The sequence below is a fragment of the Aythya fuligula genome, chromosome 1, assembly GCF_009819795.1.
Source record: "Aythya fuligula isolate bAytFul2 chromosome 1, bAytFul2.pri, whole genome shotgun sequence".
In the NCBI taxonomy this organism is placed as follows: Eukaryota; Metazoa; Chordata; class Aves; order Anseriformes; family Anatidae; genus Aythya; species Aythya fuligula.
This window is the reverse complement of record NC_045559.1, coordinates 46,033,187-46,052,396: the sequence shown is the minus strand read 5'-3', so window position 1 is coordinate 46,052,396 and position 19,210 is coordinate 46,033,187. Positions and strand designations below refer to the sequence as shown.

At 42.4% G+C, this 19,210-nt stretch overlaps 3 non-coding genes across 3 annotated transcripts; 2 read left to right on the top strand and 1 right to left on the bottom strand.

Annotated features, from left to right (window-relative positions):
- The first annotated feature begins 10,985 nt into the window (after window positions 1-10,985).
- TRNAD-GUC lies at window positions 10,986-11,057 on the top strand. The gene has a single exon. It is a non-coding gene; the product is annotated as a tRNA-Asp (tRNA).
- Window positions 11,058-11,228: 171 nt separating this feature from the next.
- Window positions 11,229-11,300, bottom strand: TRNAD-GUC. The gene has a single exon. It is a non-coding gene; the product is annotated as a tRNA-Asp (tRNA).
- Window positions 11,301-11,720: 420 nt separating this feature from the next.
- Window positions 11,721-11,792, top strand: TRNAW-CCA. The gene has a single exon. It is a non-coding gene; the product is annotated as a tRNA-Trp (tRNA).
- Window positions 11,793-19,210: the final 7,418 nt, after the last annotated feature.

Sequence of the window (19,210 nt, the reverse complement as noted above, 5' to 3'; positions counted from 1 at the left end):
ATCAGAATTTGGCCAAGATCAGAGAAATTGCAAAATATTATTGGTATTTAGCACTAAAGTGCTTTCAAAAAGCAGAGTATTCAAATTATTTAAAAATAATGGTTCAAAAATACTTTTAGCATTTCCCATTTCACTTTTTAAAGCTATATCAGAAAATATTGTGCCCCCTTTATCCATTTAAACAGAAGAGCCATTTCTTCCAATATGAGTATTTATCATAGAATCATAGAATCATAGAATATCCTGAGTTGGAAGGAATCCATAAGGATTATTGAATCCAATTCCTGGCTCCACACAGGTCTACCCAAAAATTCAGACCATCATGGTGAATACATTCTTTCCTCTCTGTAAAATTTCAGTACATATTCAAATGTCTGGTGCTTTTTCAGTGCTGATCTTTTGATATATTGTTCTGCAATATGCATAGAAAAAAATTACTTTTTCTTCTATTTTCTTGTTTTGATAGTTTCTAAGGTGCTATCATTGGAAATATATCTGTGTATCAACCCATGAATGTTAATATAGTGGGCTTAAATTGACCAAAACCTGTTCTCCCTTTCTGTTTCCAGGCAATATTCCTTGATCCCTCCATTATTATTAAGTAGAAGAAGGGGCAGGAACAGTCATTCAGGAAACCTACTGTGTTCAATAAAGAGGAGTTGGACTGCAGAGATGGGAGACTGGGCCGCACTGATGATGCAACTTTAATCATTTTCTTCCCCTCAGTCAGTCCTGCTTTGCTGAGGATGGGTAACTGCAGAGTTACCCAACTTTAGATAAAAGGGCTAGTTTCATCCTTGGCAACATCCTCAAAATGTGGGTCCTCCTGCATAGATAAATAAAGGAAATGATCTAACTGCTTCCCCATTTCCTGCTCCTCTTTACCCTTTCTTTCCTCTCTTATCCACATTCATTATTAAAACAAGTGGACAAAAACAGGCATTAACTGCACATCTGTTTTAGCTCTGGCAAGAGCTCTCAGGATGCAAGTGGCAACAACTGCCAAGTGCCTTAATTTCAAAACGGAAATTTTCCTGTGAAAACTTTCTGTAAAAGACTGATTGATCTCTGCTGCCAAGTGAAACAGGGTAGGGCCATAGCTAAGACATTGTAAATCCTCTCCTTTCCAAATACATAATAGTAAAATGCTGTCCCTGAATTCAGTTAAAAGAATGTGAGGGAAGGGAAACAAGTGATGTTTTCTCCAGCCATTTTGACCCAGATTGCTGATAGGATTTCATTTTTATGAACTGATTTTGTGTAAGATGCATTGGACTTCAGGGATATGATTACTTTTTCCTTATATTTTTAATACAACAATTAAAATAAAATAGTAATATCAATTTCTGATATCAAATGTGTTTTGAATCAGTAGTTTTGCTGGACTGTAAAGTAGAACATCTCTGAGTGCCACCAGAGGGAGCCAATGCAATTGCATTGAAATTCTACTTCTTTTGCAAAGAAACTCAAGGAAAGATGATTATTACCCTGCCAAATAGCAGTGAAAGAAATAAAGATTATTGTTCTGAAGAACACTGTTTGTGCTTTTTGGAGTAAAAATCTCCACATTCTAATCACATGTGATGAGAAACACTAACATAATTAAAAAAAAAAAAAAGTTTATACTTTTTTTCCACAGGAATAGCTATGTTATTTCACATTGTATTGAACTTTATTAACCCATTATTTTAATTATTGCTACCTTGACAAAGGCTCCCTTCACATACTGCCCCACACCAATTACTAAGTCTTTTTCTCATCACTTTGAAGTGACATCTCCGAGCCAGTGAGTGCAGATCAACATCTCCCATCTTTAGCAGCTGTGAAAAAGTTATAAAATGCCCTGTCTTCTCTGAACCTGATTGTACCTAGCAATGTATCTGATATTTTTCTCTTGCTGCTTTTTATTTTATTTTATTAGAATTAGTGATTGTGAATTAACTACAACTAGATATTGTGATTGTCAGACAATGCATTACAGAGACATGGTAGTGTTGAACTCTTAAAGTAGCTGTGCTCTAAGCACATCATTCTCAACTGTTCCTCATTTGTGGTTTTGGTTCTTCAACTGCCTTTAAATATTCATCTTGTTTCAAAATTTAAAGTGCACTATGATTCATTTCTGCATCTTTTTTAAGTGTCAGGCCATTACAATTGAACAAGATAGTTAACCATCTATCACATCTTGAACACTCACTGGTGAATTGCGGGCCAGCAATGTGCACTTGCAGTCCAGAAAGCCAAATGTATCCTGGGCTACATCAAAAGAAGCATGACTAGCATGTTGAGGGAGGTGATTCTCCCTTTCTACTCTGCTCTTGTGAGACCCCACCTGGAGCCCTGCATTCAGGTCTGGGGCCCCCAGCACAAAAAGGGCATGGAAGTATTAGAGCAAGTCCAGAGGAGGGTCACAAAGATAATCAAAGGGCTGGAGCACCTCTCCTATGAGGACAGGCTGAAGGAGTTGGGGTTGTTCAGCCTGGAGAAGAAGAGGCTCCAGGAAGACCTTACAGTGGCTTTACACTACCTAAAAGGGGGCCCAGAGGAAAGCTGGGGAGTGACTCTTTGTCAGGGAGTGAAGTGATAGGACAAGGAATAATGGCTTTAAATTAGAAGAGGGTAGATTTAGATTAGATATTAGGAAGAAATTCCTCATTCAGAGGGTGATGAGGCCCTGGCACAGGCTGCTCAGAGAATCTGTGAATGCCCCATCCCTGGAGGTGTTCAAGGCCAGGCTGGATGGGGCTTTGGGCAGCCTGGTCTGGTGGGAGGTGTCCCTGCCCATGGCAGGGAGTTGGAACCAGATGGTCTTTATGGTCCCTTCCAAAACATTCTGTGATGCTATGAAAGTGCACATTTGTTTTTCTCTATCATTAATAGCATTGGAAATGGCAATTAATTTCTGTAAAGGCTTTTTAATGTTTTGTTTTATACCATCTTCCTTCTTTCATTTGACAAATCTAAAAACCTATCCATTTCCATTCTATTGTTCATCCACCCCCTGAAAATTGCATCAGAAGCAAAAGAGGGCAATCCCAGGATCTTCTCCTAGCACAGCTGAAGTGGAACAGCAGTCTCCTCTAGACTCTAAATCACTCTTTTGCATCCTCATGATTTTGACAAGAGCTGGGCATCCTATTTTTTCTTAAGGAGAAAGAGTAAACCAACCAACCAACCAACCAACCAAAAAGGTAAAGGAAGTGGGAAGAATAGTGAAAAGGGAGGGGAAAGGTGAGGAAAACTACAAAGTGGAAAAGCCAGAAGTAGGCGTAATATTACAATGCATGACAAGGAAGAAATAAAAAAAAAAAAAAAAAAAAAAAAAAAGAAAAACTACTGAAATAAGACTTAAGCCTTACTGGCTTTTATAAGCCATGAGGACCACTTAGGGTTTCTCAGTGTTTCCCTGTGTGCACAGATTACTACAGTCCTTGCAGCACTGAGTAAGGAAAAGACAACTGTGGTTTCTGTGTTGTGTAGCCCGTATATCCCAAAGAAAGAGGAAGGGGTGAAATTATTACACCATCAAGCCATGGGTTTGTCTAGAACAGAAGCTATTCTTCTCTACCCGGTGCACAGCACAATGAAATAGTACGTGGTGGTGACCAGACGATCAGGAACACATTGAAGCCAGCACTACAATAAATTGCTGGAGTGCTGGTAGCTGTGATCTATTGCTTGGTTGTTAAAAAAAATGAGTTGTCACCTTTGTCTTTTGCTGAGAGTGCTTTTACCACTTTTGTTATCTTTTTTTTTTTTTTTTTTTTTTTTTGAAAACATTCATCAAGCTCTGAAGGTCTTCTCTAATTGAACTCTTAGAAAAAGATTGCCAGCCTACATTACATTGTTCATCTAAGCTCCATTAACTCAGATGCTATTTAGAAGATTCCAAACTGCCATTCATTTTGCTTTCCACTTAATACCAAATGCTTTCTCAGACAAAATGTACCTTGATGATGCAGTGTGATGTTTCAGTATCTGTTCACAATGCTTTCTGTCTCAGCTGCGGGGTTTTCTTAACTGGATTTTGTGACTCACCAAGACATTTTTCAGTGATGCCTGTCTGTCTGTCATGCTGAAACTTCTCAAAACTTTCACAAAAGCAGCAACTTAGAATCATAGAATCATAGAATCATAGAACTGCTTGGAACGGAAGGCACCTCAAAGGTCATCTAGTTCCAACCTCCCTGCCATGGGCAGGGGTGCCAGCCACTAGATCAGGTTGCCCAAAGCCTCATCAAACCTGGCCTTGAACACCTCCAGGGATGGGGCATACACAGCTTCTCTGGGCAGCCTGTGCCAGTGCCTCACCACTCTCTGAGGGAAGAATTTCTTCCTAACATCCAATCTAAATCTCCCCTCTTTTACTTTAAAACCATTCCCCCTTGTGCTGCCATTGTCTGCCTAAGCAAAAAGTCACTCTCCATATATTTTATAAGTCCCCTTTAAGTACCAAAAAGTCACAGTGAGGTCATGTCCTTTATACTTCCAATGCACGTTCTGATAGCATTTCCAAGGTGAAGTCAGCTTCCCTTCTGTGAACTGCTAGATAAAAACTAAACTGACTTCTTGGCTCAGTACACTAACATTTTTTAACCTACTGATTTTCTAGTACTACACTAGTACAATCTCTCAAATGTACAGAGCCTCACTAGTCAAGGTCTCTGGCATTACTAAGTTCTGATGTGGGAACATACTTTTATTTATTTATTTATTTTTCCCAGAGCTTTCTGCAGGTTCTTCTGTTTATTTCTAATTTTATACCTTAAGCAAGCATTGACTATTTGGTTTTAATACCACCTCCTCCTTTAGTTCATCTGTGTTTTAGGTGTCCAGTTTACTCCATCATAATTACTTGGCCTGCATTTGTCCATGATGTTTATACCTACTGAGCATCAGAATGCATGAAAAAAAAATCTGATGATCAGCTTTCTAGGATGAAGTTAAGTTTACTGAAGATTCCCTTATTCACAGTTGTGTAAAATGGACATCCTCTTTACAGTATGATTCATTTCTCTGTGTGATGCCTCTACCTCATGACATCTTTGATTTAGTCACCTAACTTCAGTCAGTGATGCTTTTACATGTAGTACTTTGTGTGGCTTTTGTTATTTCATGTTTTTTCCTGTCTCTACACTCCATTTTGCTTTCTTAGATTCACTGTTCCTTTTTTTGGAATGGCAGGTGTTCACTCCAAGAAGTGATATGATGAGAGAGTTGGACCTCATGGTTACATGATGGCTGTGTATGACAGTACCTGATTTATTTCCACGTCTTCATCTCTAGAATTCTCCTTCTTAGGTACTATATTGTGGTCTACTTTGAGGCAATTTATTGACCGTTTCAAGCTCCTAAGAAATGCCGTATTTTAAACCAAGACAGACCAATGGTATAATTGTTTAGATCCACTACGGTCTTCCATCACAACTTGGAAGTTATGACTAGGAAGTTATTACAGGCACATGACAGGGATATTCTGGTATCCAGAAGTGCATTACTCAAGGACACTTATATTAGTACACAACGTATCCAGATTTTGCCGTATCCTAACATTTCTAAGGGCTTTGCTGCATAAACACTCTTCTGAGATTACTCTGAAACTATACATCCCTGACACCTGAATTCTGTACACAAATTTAATCAACCATCTTCCTTTTAATTACTGAGTCCTATCCTCTGATTTTAACCAGGATATCTCAGGTTTCTTGCTGCTCTAAACTTGAAAACATTCATTAAAAACAGCTGGCCTCTACTTTTCCCAATTTAATTGAATTTTACAGTTTTTCATAGTATCTATTCAATACAATTGCTTGGCAATCCCCTTTGAGGGGAGAAGTGATCAGAATGCAGAGTCTGTCTGGTAAGAAGTTTATTCTTATTGGGAGCATCCAGTAGATTTACACCATGCTATAGGAATATAAACAGCTAGATTCAACTGTTCAACTCTTCTTTCATGCTTTTTACCAAAATAGAAAATGCAGTTCTGCATGGGCACTTCTTGTGTGTTTTATTTGACAGTTCTTAGGACATAAATTTTCAAGCCCTGATATTCTTCCAACAAGTTTTTAACAGACCCCCTTTATTAGACAGCTCACATGATGCAACACAGAGAGGAAGCTGCCCAGCTGTGTGGCTGCATTTAGTACTGTATGAACTATATCAGGCATGCTAATAAGGGGAAGCCCCTTACGTCCCTCCTCCCACTAATCCACCAGGCAGTGCCATACAATGTCACAGTCCCCTTTACCTGGAATTTTTTCAGCTCTTCAGTTGCTGATTTTACACAGGAAGTCCAATCACTCGTTTCCTTAAGTGATGTAGTTTTTTCTAATGACTTCTAAATCTTTGTTTTAGCTTGATCAAAATATATTAGCGCAGAAAAAAAGATCACTAAGTCATACAGACTGCACAACAAATCCACGACACTGTGCAGAAATTACATAAGGTGAAAACTGTAAAAAAATGAATCCCGTAACTTAATATGCTGTTTTATAACTCATAAGTTCTTAGCAAAAAGCTAACTAAATCCTGTGCTGTGAACTTACAGGGTGAGGACACAGACAAATATAAAATAGAACACAAAGAGCAGACAGAGGGCTGGGTATGTATGAATGGGCATCAGCAGGAGTGTAAAAAATAGCTAAGAGTAATCAGAACCAAATATATTCAGTTCACAGCAGCTGTTATGGACTCAGGTAACATCTACTGAAGAGAACAGCATTGAAGAGCCTCTTTTCTCCTCCAGGGTTTGTTTTTACATTGATTTAGGAGCATTATTTGGTAGCTCTTTTTTTTTTTTTTTTTTGTCTTTCTCTGTTTGGACCCCTTTGGATGGGGTTATAGTGATATGTAGAGCAAATCTAAACCCACTGACAATTGGGTCACTTTTCCTAGCTTTCTTCATGGGTTCTGGTTTGAAAAATCTTGTAGATAACTTTCCTGCATCAGGGCAATTTTCCAGAGGCTGTAGTACTTTAGAGGTGACACAGTGCAGGTGTCGACAATACTCACCTTGAAGCAGGTATATTTTTAAGTATTAATATATTCTAACCCTACCAAAAGCTATCTCAATAAAATAGAAAGCAAATGGAATATCAAATAGCTTCCTATTTTTTTAATGTGGCCATCAGTCATGTTGTCTTTATGAAAAAGAAAGCTTAATGCATTTAATAGAAGACATCATTTTTATAGTGAGGTTCAACAAAGCAGTTCATACTGAGACATGCCCTGATGTAAGAGGTTTGGTCTAGTTCAAGACATCGTTGCGTGGCCAAATTTTAAGTGGGTACTTCAAGTTAGAGGTGATTTGACTTTGTATCTCTGTTACCCATGAATATGTTGCCTTGTATCCTGCATACACTGTGTCAAATCCACTGCTTCTGGACTCAGGGATGCAAGCACAGCTGCAGTGTGAGGATATTGTGTGCAGCCCAGCCTTTAGTTTGAGAGACCAAGCAGCATCTTCAATTACAAAAGCAACTGATGCTCTCAAAGGCAGGAGTGCCATTTGCTGGGACCTTGCCAGGCTGGAGAAATAAAACAACACGAATGTCTTCCAATTTAGCAAAGGCAAATGCAAAGTCCTACACCTAGGATAGAATAACCCCATTCAGCAGCCAGGAGCTGACTGCTTAAACAGCAGCTTTGTGGAAAAGGCTCTGGATGTCTCAGTGAACAACAGGGATGGACACGAGGGAGCAATTGCTCTTGTAGCAGTAAAAGCTAATCACATACTGGGCAGCATTAGTAACTGCACAGCCAGTAGGTCAAGAGAAGTGATTACTGCTCCCCACACTCATTGGTCTTGTTTGAGACTGCCTATAGAGTACCATGCACTGGGGCTCTGCAATACTAGAAAGATATTGATGAACTGGCATTAACCCAATGGAGGCTCACCAAAAAGATAAGGGAGCTGGAGCACATGTCAGTGAGACAGATGGGTTCATTCAGTCCAAAGAAAAGAAGGTTACAGGATTACCTAATTGTTCTCTTCAGCTACCCAGAAGGATGGTATAGAGACGATGGAGCCAGACTTTTCTTGGAGAAGCACAGCAAAATGAAAAGGCCAACCAATCAAGCAGCAACTTGGCAAATTCCAAGTAGATACAAGGGGAAAAAATATTACAGTGAGGCAGGACAACCCATTGCAGGAAAGATATGCATAATGATACTCAAAACTCAACTGGGCAAGTACATTGCAAGCTGACTTTCAGCTAAGCAAGCTGAAGGCGGAGTAACAAGATTGCAGTTACAAGGCTGAGCTAGATCCCAGACCTACTCCTGCTTATGGTCATAAAGGGCCTCTTACAAATGACTGTTGCTCCAGGGATCAACACTCTAGTGATAGCCATGATCTACCATCAGACTGAACGTACCATGATGAGGAAAGCATGAAAGAAGGTTTGGGTTGGGCACATGGAATAGCTGTATGCAAATCCTGAAGGGACGGCAGATGCTTCATACACCTTGGAGCATTGATTCTAGTTCCTAGTACCTGTTCTGCTTTGTACTTACATGTCTCTATGACAAATCAACAGGGAACATATTTGCTGTGTAATTATGAGTCACGGCAGCATTGTAATAGTCCATCCACTTTAAAACAACACTTTTGCTTCATAGCTCAATGTCTCTTCCTGCTTCTGTTCTGCAGTTAATCATCTTCTAGGTTGGAGTATACAATAACGTCTTTGAAGACTAGCTTCAGAAGTGCATATCGGCTTCAATGAGGAAGCAAAGGTGTTTATTGTTTTCACCATAGCAGCCTAGTTGATTAACCCTTCTTTAACTCTATGTACCATCACCAGCTCAGGTCATAGTACATATTTTAGCAGATATGCTTGTTATCCTTGCCAGACGGGGAGTGGGAAGAGGTTGTGCAAGAGCATGAGCTTGCATATTTATAGACACTTTTGTTTCAGGATTGCACTGGTTGGAAGAAAGTATACAAAATGTGTAAGGTGGCTGAGGCAGGTAACAGTAGCTGTCCTGAAATGGGAGTAGGGCAGCTGAGGCATGACCAAGGACTCTCACTACTAAAGTAGCTTCTGTTCTGATAGGATACCCTTAGCAATGTACTAAGCTATTGAAAATGGGGTGAAACATAGCAAAGAGGAGAACATCTTTAGTAAGCTGCTGCAAACTTTGTGTCACTTGTTCTTGGGGTCTTTCAGAGGAAGCCTGGGAAACGAGGAGGTCAGTCCCAGCTGTAAACAGCCCTTCTTTCACTGCAAGGTTCTTCTGTTGATGCAAGGTAGCCACCGTTCATCCCTGGGTTCTCTGAAATGGTGAATTGTAGAAGCAGTACCAGCACTCTGCTGCAGAATGACAAGCATCATGAGAATTATGCAAGCAATATCACTCAAGTTCCTCATAACACTGCAAGATGTCTCCTCCTTGGACTGCAGTGCCAATATGGCCACTTGTTCTTCCTTTAGACTCTTCAGAGCCTTGGCTTGGGCTCTGCACAGTTCCACTGTACCTTTGCTGAAAATGCTTCAAGAGTGTATCAAACCATAGCCTTTCCTTGTATCTCCAGCAGGTTCACAACTCCCAGGAAGATACACTTGTGCCATCATGGCCAAAGCCACGGAACAAAACAAAACGTCTATATAATTTGCAGCAAGCCTGGCTCTGGTAGTCCAAAAATACTTACCAATGCCAGAAATTTGCATGAGATGTTATGAAGATAGCAGAAGTCCTGTTCTGAGAAAGGAGAGGTCTGTGTGAAAGCTTTAGGCAAAACCAGTTCTGAGGCAAAGAGCAGCATCAAAGGAAGGTCAGACTGTAGCTAGCACCACCGCTTACACACAGTTGGTGCCACCTCAGCTGCCTGACCATGGGGACCAAGGAACTGAAGACACTAGGAAACGACTGGTGAGAAGGCTTAAACTAGCCAAGCACAAGTGGTCCCACAACATGCAAGCAGGCAATATTTGATCCAGTAGGCAGTCCCGCAGGTTAAAGTTAACCATCAGCAGCTTTTGAATAAAGTTTGAACCTGTCCAGCAAGTTTAGACCAGCCTAGCACCACTGGTTTTGATCCTGCTCCATGAGGTTTAAAGCCCATCACTTGATCATGGCCCTACCAGCACATCTCATTACACCACTTCTAAAGTAATGAAATTATTCTGAGACTTTAGTTCTTGGTTTTCAGTTGTCAGGATAAAACATGAATTTGTTGCATCTGCTCAGGAACACATTTGTATTTAAATACTCAAATGAGCAGGCCAGTTTTTAAAAATGTGTCAGGCACAGGTCACATCTTGAGATGCCTGCATTTGGATTGCTGCTCGTTCTTTAGCCGTGCTTGTCTGAAAAAAAGGACACCCTGGTGTCCTTTTATCTAAAGAAGTAGTAGTAGTAGCAGAAATCATCAAAAGAGAGCACGGCTTATTGCAATCGCCTGCTGGCATGTAAAGTGAATGCTTCATCTAACAAGTTAATAAAGGAAATAGAGCTTCCTGTCTAATGTCACTGTGTTACCAACCTACAAGCACCTTACTGCTGACCAGACCAGGACCAGCCACGCAGCCGGCGTGTGTCCTTCAGCCTTTTACTCTCAAATCTCAAAGGAATTGGTTTCCATTTCTCTCTTCCCCTTTTTAGGTAGGTGAGGAGCAGGTGCTGGAGTCCCTTCACCCCCAGGACTGCTGACTCCAGGGCTTCTCAGGTTCCCGTAAAAAGAAACGCTCAGCATGAACCAGATGCGAAAATACGAAGGCGAAGACTATCCGGGCTGCTTTGCTCCTCGCCGCCCCGCGGCACGGGAACTCCCCCCCTCCCTGCAAGCACACGAGGCCCAAAAGCACACAAAAAACGGGCTGCAGCCGGGCTGTCCCCCCCCGTGCTCCACCGGTTGCTCCCCGAGGCTCAGCTCCCCCAGCCCGCCGGGCTCCGAGCTTCCCCTCACGCCGTGCCCGGGGCCCGGAGCCCGAGGCCGCGGCCCTGGCCGGGGAGCGGCGGCGCGGCGGGCGCAGCCCCGCGGCTCCTCGTTAGTATAGTGGTGAGTATCCCCGCCTGTCACGCGGGAGACCGGGGTTCGATTCCCCGACGGGGAGAGGCGCTGCTGCGCGCTTGTTTTTGTCCGTTCGGGCCTCAAGGAGGCGGCCAGAAAATGGGCCGGCCCCCCGAGGGGGTCGCCGCTTTTTGTTTGTTGTCGTTGGCGGAGCGTTGCAGCGGGTGGGGCTTGGGGCTGTTGGTTTTTTTTTTGAATAAAAACACAAGTTGGCCTCCCCGTCGGGGAATCGAACCCCGGTCTCCCGCGTGACAGGCGGGGATACTCACCACTATACTAACGAGGAGCTGCCTTAAAGAACAACCCCCCGGAGGTGCCTTTATGTGTACAGCCCCATCTTCCACCAGCCCTAACGCTTCCAGCAGGGGGCCCGGCCGAGGGGCGGTGACCGGGCCCCGCGACCCCGCGGGCGGCGGCCGGGCGGCGGCGCTGGGCTCGGCGCCCCCGAAGCAGCGAGAGGCCCCCGCGGCGAGGGGCCGGCAGTGGGGGTGTGGGCGAGGGGCGGTCACGATTCTGGGCGGGAAGCGGGAAAGGAGCCCGAGGCGGAGGGGAGGGGCCGCCGCGGCGGGCTGCGGCTCGGGGCGGCTCGGCTACCGCAGCGGGGGCGAGGGGGGCTTCGCCGGGATGGCCCCCAAGGGCTCTGCCTCGGCCCCGCCGCAGCCTGCGGTGGGCGAGTTGTAAGGCTCTGCCTAAAACTGCCCAGCAGGACCTCGTGGCGCAACGGTAGCGCGTCTGACTCCAGATCAGAAGGCTGCGTGTTCGAATCACGTCGGGGTCACTTCCTTTTCCTGCTTTTTCTTCCCCCGGCCTCTTCTCGGGCGAAAAGGAGGGACTCGCCGTGCTGTTTGGCTTTGTTTTTAAGGCGGGACTTCGATATAGGCGCTTCTTTACTCATCGCGTGTGGGTACAGGACTTTCTAACTTCACATGAAGGACCGGGATGTGTGCAAGAGCTCCGCACACACTGTGGGAATGACGAGAAACAGTTGGAAAGATGCACAGAAGGAGAAGTTCTAAACTTTTAAGTGGAACTGAGGCCAAAAAATATAAAGAAATCTGGCAGGAAAACCCTGTGTTCGTGCTCCAGCTCACATGAGAAGTGAAAGTGAGGGCGGGCAGCCTGTGGTACAGGGCGGCCCCAGAGCCGGGGCGGGTTTGGTGTCAGGATCCCCAGGGGCAAACAAAGCCCTGATCGGAGGGTGCTTGGTGAGGAGAGTCATGTCAGGACGTGGTGGCTTTAGGCTATGACATAGAGCAATGTTCCGAGTCGCCATTTCCACATATGGAGGTGCCGAAGGCAAAAAGACACAGAAAATAGTTTATTTTGATCTAGATGTGAGATAGTGAGCCCGAGAGCTAGGATTTTTGTGGTTTGGGTGGACTACGACGTTTGACAGAACAAAATTTACTTAGGAGGGAAACAGACTGGCTTGTCAAAGGCCTGAATTTGAGAGACAGAAACATGGCAGAGAGAAGCTCTAGGTTTGTAAGGATGGTTTATTAGCGTCGTAAACCATGGCGGAAAATGAAGCGAATACACAAGTCTTAGAAACCAAACTCAGAAGAATCATCACACTTTTTTTTTAGACAAATACTTTTGTTTTTAAAGCCTAAGATTTGTCCAATATACCCTTAAAGTCTTAGGCAAATTATGCAGCCTTTTATGTGCTCTATTCTAGTGTTTTGCTAACATTACTGTTATGAAGCTAATACATGTAGTTTAACCATCATGTCTCTTTTGTTGTAACTTAAATCTAGTACTCATGCTATTGCCAGAAGCAATTGTGAACAGTTTATTCTCTTCCTTTTTACAGCTACTTCTTACATATTACAAATTTGTTGTGCCTCCCCATAGCTGTCTGTTTCAGATTAAGACCCAGTTTGCTGGGCCTCTAAATATTTGTATTGCCTGTCCCTGGAGTCTTTCCACATGAGTTGCATTTTTAAAGTGCCCAGAACTCAATGCAGTATTTCAGTCAACATAGGTTGTACCAGTTCTGAACAGACAAGGAGGAGTGCTTCACATGCTGTGCTGACCGTACATCCATTTATGAGGTTAGTACCTTTTTTTTTTTTTTTTCCTTAACAACATGATATTGTCACTAAGGGTCAGGCTGTTTTCCACCACAGCACCTAGCAACTCCTCTGCAGGGCTGATACGACTACCGCCTGTTCCCTGTCCTGTACTTGTTAACTCAATTACTCCGTGCTCAATATTTTGCACTTATCCCTATTAAATTTCATTCTGTTTTTCCAGATCATTTCCAGTTCTTCAGAATTAATTTGAATCTTAATTTTGTCTGTCAATATAATTACAGTACCTGCTAGGCTCATAGGATGTGCTAATTTATACCTATGTTTTCTATCCTATCACCCAGATTTTTAACGGAAATATTGTATAGAATGGAATGAGTGAATTGCTCACAGCTTTTGCAGAAAATAACTGACTTTTTTTGTCAGAAATTAGGAAAATATTGACAGTTTTTGCAGCAACCATATACTTACCACCTACCAGTTTAATCTACTCTAGGTTTTCCTGGATAGCTTTTTGGTCATGTTGTGTGATAATTTGAAAGATTCTGATATAATCGGGGTATATGTACAGTCAGAGTATAGATAAAACACATACATGTATTTTGTGAGCAGATAGAGAGGTTGATCAAAAACTGTTTGGGCCCAGAGGGTAGTAGTCTGTGGTGCAATGTCTGTGTGGAGGCCAGTAATGAATGGAGTACCGCAGGAGTCAATACTGAATCCAGCCCCATTTAACACCTTCATTAATGATCTGGACAATGGAGTAGAGTCCACCCTGAGTAAATTCACAGACCAAATGAAACTGGGGGGAGTGGCTGCCTCACCAAAGGGCTGTGCTGCCATTCACAGGGACCGCAACAGACTGGAGAGGTGGTCTCACGAGAATCTCATGAAGTTCAACAGGGAGAAGTGTTCCTCCTGGGGAGGAACAACCCCAGGCACCAGGACATGGTGGGGACCACCCAACTGGAAAGCAGAAAAGAACCTAAGAGTCCTTGTTGAACACCAGGACACCAGGTTGAACATGCGTCAGCAATGTAAGGCTAATGGTATTCTTCGCTGCATTAGGCAAAGTATCACCAGCAGGCCAAGAGAGGTGATCCTTCCTTCCCCTCTACTCAGCATTGCTGAGGCTCCACACCTGGATCACTGTGTCCAGTTCTGGGCACGCCAGTACAAGAGTGACATGGACCTACTGGAAAGAGTCCAATGGAAGGCCACCGAGATGATCAGGGCACTGGAGCAGCTCTCCTATTAGAAGAGGCTTAGAGAGCTGGGGTTGTTCAGCCTGGGTAAGAGAAGGCTCGGGAGGGATCTCATCAAAGTGCCTAAATACCTGAAGGGATTGTGCAAAGACCCAGGCTGTTGTCACTGGTGCCCAGTGTCAGGACAAGAGGCAATGGTCAAAAACTGGAACACAAGAGGTTCTGTTTGAACACCAGAAAGGACTTCTCCGCTGCATGGGTGGCTGAGCACTGGTACACATTGCCCAGAGAGATGGCGGAGTCTCCTTCTTTGTAGGTCTTCAAAAGCCACCTGGACATGGTCCTGGGCAATGTGCTCTGGGTGGCCCTGCTTGAACCAGAGGGTTGGACCAAAGGACCTCCAGAGGTCCCTTCCAACCTCAACCATCCTGTGATTCTGTGATATAATTCCTGTTCCTTCTACTCTGTTTACAAGGGCCTTTGCTTGATCACAGAAGAAAAGTGGCTTGATGTGATTTCTTCTTGGCACACATTTAGTCTTGACCTTATCTTCTAAATGCTTACAAATTATTTTAATATTCCTAACATTTTTTTTCTCCGAGAATGAAAGATGAGATCAGCTTAGTCATAAGAGTCAATAAGAGCACTTTATTTACCCTTTTCCTAGAAGGTACTTTCAGCTTTACAAGTTTCTGAAGATACCCACTTAAGATCTTGCAGCTGCAAAGTTTCTCAGAGTCATATGATGAATTCCCCAATAGGAAAATATCTGACTTACTTGATTACTTTCTGACTTGTTCTTTTCCTGTAGTAGCCTGGGTCCCTTCCCTTGCAGTGCTAACGATAAATGCTGACAAATTATTTAGAAAAGCCTGAATCAGTTAAATGATAATAGATTAAATTACAGAATTACATCCAATTAAAATAAACAGTATATCCTACCATGAAAAGAATATGCAGGTTCTTCATAAACTTGCTAAGATACAGAGATCCCCAGCAGAAAAGTAAGGTGAGGAAAACTCGGCTGGATGCATAGTCTGTTACATGCTTCACTGGTCCTACAAAATGTCTTATGTCTCTGCTTTAGCACCCATCGGAGAGGTGGATGTAAGAAGTAGTGGCAATCTGCTTGCATTCCTGTTCTGCTGCCAAAGCAGGTGCGCTGCTCCAAGCATTCCAGATTGCTGCCAGATGACACGCCGGGCTTGCGGTGTGGAGTTCATCTGATGCCAATACAGAACACCTATTAATAGCATCGCCGTGCTCAGGGTGTGGTTTCACCCTGCATCTGATGTGAGGGCAGGCTGTCACACAGAGGTCAGTCTCGCCTTCCCCTCACCATCCCTGTCTGCCCGTTTCCCCCATGCCACTTGCATCACGTCTTGCAATTGTGCAGCAACAGCTGCTGGCTCAGCGTGGGGGCCTGGCGGCACAGCTACGAGACCCAACACAAGGCAAGCGTCAGCAGCGCGTGGCCTGGGACGGGATGAAAAGCCTAATTGTCTCCCTTTCAACAGCAACACACAACAACCAATGATTAGGTTTAATTTTCTGTCACTTGTTCTTTGGAGAGCGAGCCTATTCTCCCAAAATCAAAGTAATTTAATTCAAAATTAAGTGAAAGAATTAATGCTATCTTCAAATCTTAAAATGTCGGAGATCTTGTGACCATTTTTTCTCCCTCTCAATTCCTTATTGGTAAAACAGAGATAACAATTCTCTTCAGTCCCATTGATGTACTATCAAGTTGGCTCCGTTAATTCTGAGGCACTCAAGTAGTCTGGTGGGTATTTGTTTCTATAATACATGTGCTTCTGTGCTTTTGTCCCTCTTACCTTTTGAATACTGCATTTTGTAACCTGCCTCATCTCCTAAAAAGTGTTGTGTTTTTTGTTTGTTTGTTTTTTCTTACAAAATTATTACAAATTAAATACAGACAATTACTTAAATTCTCATAAGCTTAAAAAATCTGGGAGCTGAAGTAATAGCTCATATATGGTAAAAATAGCATGTGCTTTATCTTTGTCCATATATGATAAGAATACGTACCACATACATCTTGTTTGGAAATGATTCAGTGCAGGGCGCTCTCCTGTGAACTGTTCTTTTCACTTCATTTCTAACTGTCAGTGTACTTAAGTAGAAACTGATAGTTCTGTTTCCAGTCCTCAGTTATTCAGGCCCTCGTCCATCACACCAGTAATAAGAAGTTTTAAACCAGCTAGACCATCCGGTTGTGCACTTTTCTTTCCCTGTCTGCATACAGAGGCATACCAGCTTCCCACCAAGCTGGACACCCCTGCATTCAGAACAAGGGCAGCCACCTGCCTGCCTACCCTGTCAGGCAACCAAGAGTGTTCCCACTGGGGTGCAGGAGCCCAGCTTGGTCCCCTCGTAAAACAATGTCCTCTGGTAAACTCAGCAGGAAATGTAACTTTCAGTAATGTATGCTTTTTTTCTTTCTGTTTTGCCATTTCTACTTGAATTACGCTTAAAAAGACATTTCTAATAAGACAGCTAGTGCTCATAGAAAGCCACATTATTTTTCTAAATTAGCCAAGAAGATGGACAAGCAACAAGTGATTCTAGAAGGTATAGTTACACTATGCCATAACCATTGGGCAACTGCTTATTTTATTTATAGCAATGCTTTCCAGTTTCTGTTGCCTTTCTAAGAGGGAGTATTATTTTCATTGTCAAACTCACTGTACAGCAAGACTGAATTAATGTTTCATATAGGTTTTTTATATTTCATTTAAATAAGAAGATTTCCATATCAACACAGTCTAAGACAAGGGCATATCTGTAGCACTTCCTTAAATGTCTTTGCCATGAATGGATTTACAGTTTTCACAATTTTAATATGTATCTCAAGGCAAATATTGAATATTAATGCAAATGATACATGCATATTTTACTATGGATTAAATGTTATCAAAAAATTCCATTGAATTTAGGATAATTTTTTGAACACAGATAGAGATAACATATTTTGTCAGTGTAGTGCAACATGAACTACATACCTCATTTTTATGGGTGGCATTAGAAGTTAAGTACCATAAGCATCGGGAAACTCTAAGCTAGAATTCTAAAATAATTAAGATGCATTCAGTCTTCTCATATCAAAGATGACTGTATGACAGAAAATCTTTTCCTCACAGTCAGGAAAGCTAACAAATTCCAGACATTTGGGAGGGTTCTACAAAGGAAGGATTTTTGGCTTCTACTTTCAGCATATTTCACATTTTTAGGCAAGCTTACACCCTTTTTCAGCCAATGAAAATGGCTATAATCTTACACCATTTTCAATTTTTGCCTAAACCTTCTTTTTGTCACCACTTACACTGACAAGAAGTAAAACATGACTACCTGTTTCTCAGGTAGAAGTGGGTATTCTGGTTTTTGAAAAGCGGAACTTGCTGTTGTTGCAATAATCATTTAAGTACTGAAATGTTTCTCACAAGGCATGGCAAAAGAAGAGTCTTGTACTCCAACCTTTAAGATGCAAATCATATAACAGGCATATGGACCACTTTATGTTTTTTTTTTTTTTTTCTTTTCCTGTAAAATATTATAAAGATCTTCTGAGCTGATTCATAATGAACTTATTTCCTCTGAGCGCTGCACTTTGCTTCAAAACATAAGCTTTCTTTGCTTCAAAGAAATCAAACAATAAAGGCACAGATCCTCAGCTATATTAAGGTCTAATTGTGGTGCTAGTTGCAGGTTTGCAGGTTACAGTCACTGACTGGAGCAGGATCCCCTAGAGCAGGCTGCCCAGCACCACGTCCATGGAGGGGTTGAGTATCTCCAGAGAAGGTGACTCCACAACTTCTCTATGCAGCCTGTTTGAGCGCTGGCACCCTCACAGTGAAGATTTTCCAGTGCTAATCATTATGCATGTGCACATGTTGGCTCTCTCACGTTATCTTCTGTATCTTTATCTCTTACGTTATCTTCTGTATCTTGCCTGGAGAATGCCTATTCCCAGGGAACAAAATGAAAAGTGTAGAGCTAGGGAATAGAGGACAGTTTTGTGCCAAGGTTGTGTTGTTGTTGTTTGTTTGTTTGTTTTTCTTTCTTCAAAGAGAATTCTACTGCTCTGAAATTGGGTGATACAAAGGGTTGTATGATGCCTTTTTAGCTTTTGTCACTTTGGAAGCACCTGAAGATAAGGCAATGAGAGTCCAGTGTCCAAGCCATGTAAAAATACAACCAAGAAAATCTTTCATGACAGATAATATGTATGTCTGTGGTTGAGGAAATAACTTTAAAAACATAAATGGAACACAGATAAGAACTATAAGTAAGATTAATCTGAGACTGTGGTTCCACAATCACTCTATTGGATTTTGAAGTTAGCCAATGTACATGATGCTGAGTTTCTGCTGTCTTTACGCTTCTAAGACAGCTTTGCCTGACAGCAGACAGACAAAAAATACAGGTCCAACATAAAGCCAGTTAATCCATCCAAATCAGAACTGGGAGTGTAACTTTGTGCTGATACTTCATACTTAGTACTTATTACTTCACACCGTATTTCCTTCCATGGGAGGAAAACTTCTACCTGCAGTTCAGCCTCATTGTCTAACAAACTGAACAGATAAAATACACGACACAAAGAAATGAATACTTTTAGATATGTTATAATGAACTGCGGATGATGGCCAGCCACCTCATATCATTACTTGCACTAAGGTAAATTAAATTCTGCAAACTAAGCTTCTCCCTTGTATTCATGACGTTGTTACACCACACCAGTTCCTGAGTAGGAAGCATCAGACTTGTTGTGGGTAGGCCCCAGCTTTACCTCAAAGTTCCCTTCTGCAGATAACACTCAGCACTGAAACTGTTGTACGACAGTTCACACCATGGCAATGGCTGGGCAAACCACAATGACAGCCATCGTATTTACTGATGGAACAAACCAAACCAGGGGAATTCCTTTCTGTCAATAA